Source organism: Atta cephalotes (assembly GCF_000143395.1).
Source record: "Atta cephalotes unplaced genomic scaffold scaffold00030, whole genome shotgun sequence".
NCBI lineage: Eukaryota > Metazoa > Arthropoda > Insecta > Hymenoptera > Formicidae > Atta > Atta cephalotes.
In genome coordinates, this window is record NW_012130094.1 from 3,388,484 (window position 1) to 3,394,916 (window position 6,433).

Sequence of the window (6,433 nt, forward strand, 5' to 3'; positions counted from 1 at the left end):
TTGTGAGTCCAAATTACTAATTGCATAATGGACTTACAACTAATGGACTAACGCTTTGATTTATCTGAATTTATAACGTTCTGAAATTTGTTCTATTTCTAGTTCTTAATTTCTCAAAAAATCTGTAGATAATGAAATTTTTTTAATCTTATCTTCTTCACTCTGAAATAATTACAATGAACATTGAAGCAATATTAAAAAGTTTTGACACCAGAGAAAAGGTTACTTCGATTTAAAGAAATGTTTCTTTGCTATACGGTTAAAGAAAAAATTTTTTTGATTTAAATATTATTTTTTTAAATCAAATAAAATTTATTTGATTTAAAGAAATTATGTTCAAATTCACATAATGACGTTCATGATTTCTTGGATTTGAATATAATTTCTTTAAATATATTAAATATATAAATAAATTTGATTTTAAAAAATAATATTTCGAAGCAACTTTTTCTCTAGGTGTAGAAATTAATCTGATTCTTTCACATAATTATTTTGATAAAACAAAATTATTTTCAAATTTGTATTTAGCTAAATTTTTATATTCTTGAGCGCAAAAATATTCTTTTCGTATTATTATATCATTTTTTTAATGTCACATTTTAAATCCTCCTCAATATTATTCATGATCTTTTATTATGCCAAAGTTTCCCTATTCGATATCAAGACGTTTATACTCCCCCAAGTGTTCCGTGTATCACGGCACCCTTTCCGATCCTTTCTTCGTGAAGAGCTGGTGCTCTCCACGTCAGCCTGCAAGACAACTAGAAATCCGCGGTGGATTCGATCGAGAGAACCATTTAGGATTCTCGTGTGCCTTCGGCGGAGTTTCGATAGAGTGCGTTGATTCTCGGCGGAACTTAACATGTGCACTTTATTGTCTCTTAGGTGGAATAACACGCGTTATTTGGCGCGAGACAAATGCTTGAGTCGAAGGATACTGGAGTCGACGGAGGCGGTCGCGGAACTCCGTATATTTCCCGAGGCCGGTGTTTCGCCTCATAAAGGTTCGAAAGGCTGTCCTTTCTTCCCGCCTCCTTGCCTGTCGGAAGCATGGTAGGTTGCTTTTTATCATTCCTTTTATAGTCGTCGCGAATGTTGCCAAGGAATGTTGCTAGGAAATCTGTACATCTCGAAAAACGTACTTGTGGTGGCTAATGTGCTTCATCGAATGAATTATGATAGATTATATTAAGAGCAAATGTGCATGATTTATGCAAGCAATAATAATTCAATTTAGAATGTAAGTGGAAAAGTTATTTGCGAAACGGAACATGTCTTTTAAATTAGATTTCGTAAATCCCAAGGAAAAGCTTGAGATTACACGTTTATTTAAATATAAATTGAAATATTTAAGACGTTATTTCTCTCTTGCCATTTAAGAAATATTGTTCAGAAAGAAATAATTAAGTCTACAGATGTACAATGTGTCCTAGATTTTTAGCACTTTCTGTTATTTATAAACTCCGACCAATTTGACGCTGAATACTCTTGTTAGCGATATTTCTAATGAAAATTTAGCAAATAAAATTTATAAACCGTATGAAAAATAAACTTTTAAATGAAAAAAGTTATATACTTGAAAAGTTTATTAAACAGATATATAACGATAGATATAAGATATCTTTCGATTCTTTTCTCAGAGAGCCACGGTGGTCCGAAGGAAGGAGATCCTTTCGCGCTTATTTCCGCGCGATCTGCGGACGGAACGAAGCCTTCGGGAGGCGGGACGTTATTACCATAAAATAATGAAACGGGATCCGGGCGCATTACGGGCTCCGCGCGGTCCATTATGCAGGGGTGAGAGCCGTCTTCCTTCTCCATCTCGAGGCACGTATGCTTCACTGGACGGACAGATAGCCACCCGCAATGACGGGGCGAAAGCCTTTCGAGGCTTTCCCCAAGGCCTGACGTCTAGGCAAACTTATACACGCGTATCTAAGCTTCGCATCTTTGAGGGAGAACACATAAATGATAATGAAGACAGGCAAAATTACTATCATTAATGCTGAATCTAATGATATTTTTTACGATCTTTGAAACAATGGCCATGCATTAAAAGAATTTGAAACATTTTATGAAAATTACTATTTTATATGTACAACTATACGGAAAGAATGATTTTCTGAAGTATTTCAAATTTTTAACTACAAATCTGAAAATAGTTGTTTTTTTGAACTATAAAAATAATTATACAGAACGTTCAAGCTAGAATGTCTACTTTTTGGCAACAGTGCTTATACTTGAATTTTCTCCATAATTTCCTCCATATTTTGATGGTTAAACTAAATTATTTTCATTTGTATCTAAATTTTTAAGTATTTTAGCAAAATCAATCTTTCCACGTAGATTTGTAAATGTTAACCGTGTAGAAAAGACTGTCATTTTTTGATTTTTACTACTTGATTATTGTTATAAATGTTGATAATGATTTAATTGAAAAAAATATGGATTAATTCTAGGAAATACGAAAAAATACCAATATACATTGCTTCTCATTTATTTTTTATCTCGTCGTCTTAGAATTACATTACTCACAGTTGTATGGCTATTATGTCTCTCGTTCCATCGAAATATTATACGAGGTGAAATTTATGAGTGAGTGGTCGCGCGAGAGTGAAAAGGGAAACGCTTGGTAGTCACGAGAGCGCACCGCAATAAACGCATCTCGGTATATACGATTCGATATATCGGCTCATGATTTTCAGTTCCGAAATCGAGAGGCACGTCGTGCACGACATACCGATGGCGCCAAAAGACGAATGGCTTGCGCGCCTCACGATGGCTATACCCCAAATCTGTACGAGATTTGGCGAGGCTGACGAGACTTAGAACGAGACTCACGTTCTCTGTCGGGAAAGGACGTTGGATAGCTCTTCGTAGGGAGGAACGCACTCATGTAGACCGCACTCCGAAGACCCCATTCTCGGTATTCGATCCTCTCCCGTGAGAATTGTTTGGCCGTTTCTAATTCAGTTTGTATTCGTTATCCAATGAAATTATTAAATTTTGGATTATTTTTATATTCGGTTATCATTGGTTATTCTTAAATATCAAATATAGAAAAATGATTAAATTGTAATCGTAAACATACAAAGTAAATAGACAAAGTAAATTAGAATAATTATTAAATTATTTTAAAAACTCAAATTATTATTAATATTATTAATATAAATTATTAAAAATTAGTTTTTTTTGTGATTTTATTCTATAGTTAGAAAAAATAGTGAAAGATAGAAAATTGAAGATTCTTCGAAAATTATTCTAGCTACCACAGTTTACTTCGATAGATGACAAAACCTTTCCCTTTTCACAGCCACCAGCTAATGGAAGGTGTCGAAAAGGCCCTCGGGAGGATAGTGGGTGGAAATTTACACAAGAGCGGAAGACTGGGAGAGTGCAATTCCAATCTCGTCTTGAGGCTCGCCTACTATATGCCGAGTGTCATTTTCATTTCTGCTATGGGAGCTCGATCGAGATGCGTTCGTGTACGAGCTGACACGATGCATTTGATGCTCTCACCCTTCCAGTCTAATACGTACAATCATTGGGTCGGTGAGATATTCGCTTTCGACAAAACTTAACAAAATTGATGACTTACGAGCATCTGTCCTTTCCCGATACCGAATATTGACGAAGATCCTGCTATCGTAATCATAATTGTTTTTTTCCCGCGTTACGTAAGATGTTCTTTTTTCTATCCGTTGCAAATTAAGAAACAAGAGATTTTTTTTTTAATGTTAATATTTCTGACAATTATAAAAGAATCAAAGATTAAGAGTCAAATAGCAATTTGATCTATGCTAATGTTATACAATTGAGATAATTATATTAATTACTGTATAATATACTAATATTTCTATTTTTCAAAATTTTGTATACTTTATTTACTTTGAATAATTTTTTTTTAATTTAGAGCTTTCGTATTTTTGTACAATGTAACTATTATTTTTTAAAAAACAAGGGCCTATTTTTTTAAAATAATACTATATACTCAATTTTAAGAGCTTAGAAGTAATAGAAAAACAAAGCTGATTTATTAGTTGATAGAATAATTCTTGATTATATTTTTTATTAATGTAGTTGTATCTCTTTGATATGTATTAATGAGTATATTATTCTCGATTATATTTCTTGTTATTGTAAGCGTTAAGAAAAAAGATAAATGCATTTCTCGGAGACAAAAGCAATATGTTACGGTATTGTCGATAAGTGAGAATGGCTATTAATTTTGATGAATGTATCGAAAATGTTCGACAAGTATCGATTCTCGTAATACACCTGTGCCGTGATCGAACTCATTGCGCCGCGCTGGTAGTTTACACGCTCGCGTCGACGAAGAATGAACGTAACAATTTGCCGAAGGAAGTTTAATGCACATCCTCGATCACTACCCGTGGACCACCGGTGCGTTTTTCTCGGGAACTAGGAAGAAAAGCAATTTTTCGTAAAAGCAGCATCCCCACGCGCATCCTGCACGCAACTGATTCAGATTGATGCTAGCGCGGCAGTGCGCTCGTTTTTTCGCATTATATTTCCTGAATTACAAATAACTTTTCGATACGAGAATCGCAAGATGGGATTATTTCATAAAAGACGTAAGGTATTTTTAGGGGGAGAAATAGAAGAGAGAAGTTATAAGAGAAGTTAATATTTAAATACTTAAGAACTTAAAATCGTAGTACAATAATTTTCAGTCAAGAAAAGGAAAGAAAAAAAATTTCCATCAATTTTTTTCAAATTTGATGCATCTTTTTATAATTAAAATTTTATATTAAACAGAAATATTGGACATAATTTTTACTTATTGGTACATATGCTTTAATATCACAATAATTGACAAATAACTAAGAAAGATTAGACTGTTATCGACATTTATTGTTTCTTTTCTCTCTTTTGTCGTAGTCTAACTGATTTTTTTCGCATTTATTTTAACATGGTAGTCCTAACGCAAACGTATATATGCGACCGCATTTTGCGCAGTTGCGCCAAAGTGCGATATTATATGTCAAGCTTGATCTTGCATCGGCAGAAGAATTTGCGCAGCACCAAAATCCAAAATCACGCGAAATTCACGATGAAGGTAGACTGTCGGATGGCTGTCACAATTTCCGGATTTCAATATTGACGGTTGCGGAGAGCCGCTCGCGCGCCTGCGTTATCCAATGTGCAAACTTTCGCTCTGTATTTTAATTTCGCGACGCTCAATATACCGTCGCCTCCAACGTCGTCAGCGCCGGCGCTCTCTCCGTCGCGGAGAGTTTGCAATAACAGTTTAATCCCCGGTGATGAGAGTCCCGTAGTCTCCCCACTACCCTCTTTCCCTCTTACCCCTTTCAGGAAAGTGCACTTCAATCAAGCCACGTGTTTGATTTGGCGCCACCCAAGATGCACCGATAATAATCGATAAATCTCTCTTGTCTGGTTCGCATCCGTTGCGGATTCCGTTACACGTTTTTTGCTCGCAAGAATAGTCTTTTCCAGGAAATAATATAATCCGTCTATGATACATAAATACTTACTTTGCTTAAAATTTTTCAAAATTGCATAAAAAATTAATATTATATTTCACTGTACGCTGTTATGTTATTTTTTATATAGCTTTAGATGTCACAAATTATATTAATTGTAATTAATTTTATATAATATTATTTCATAATATTATATTAAATTGTTGAAAAAACATGTATTGCAATAGAGGAAATTTTTTCTTATTACGTTATAATATTGAGTGATTTGATTTTACTGTTTTCGTGAATATATCTTATCCTTATAACATGTTTTTTATTTTTATTTGACTTCTAAATCTTTACAGCGGTGCAATGCAAGATCTTTTGTGTGTTTCATTTTCCGCATCCTGTATGTAAAATGTAATGTGCTATATGATCATGGAATATAGAGGATTAGAGGATCCAGAATCGCGAGAAAGTGTTAGGAAGTGAAAAGAACTGGTGAGACAAGGAAGGCGAAAGGGTGCACGGGAGTTATATTATGATATAGGGCGGAATGTGAGGGAGGGAAAGTGATGGAGGAGAGCACTGGCACGTATGATTATACATCATCATGTACGATTATAGTCGCTCGCCTCTGCGAAACCGGCGCATTACGAGCTTATCGCAGGCGTATACGATAATCGTTAAATTGAGATAGAGCATGCAGACAGGTCCGTGATGATACGGTCGAATTTTGACAGAATTTTGATAGAAAGCGGCAATTATTTTCTACATTTCTATTTGATACTCTAAACAAATTAAGAGCATCTCATTTTTCAAAATTAAAAATTCCTCTAATATTAACAAAAATTATTATTAAATATTTTTTATTAAATATAATTTTGAAGAAGACTTTTGCAATATAATCTATTTGTGTTTGTGTGTGTTTACACACACACACACACACACACACACACACACACACACACATATATATATATACG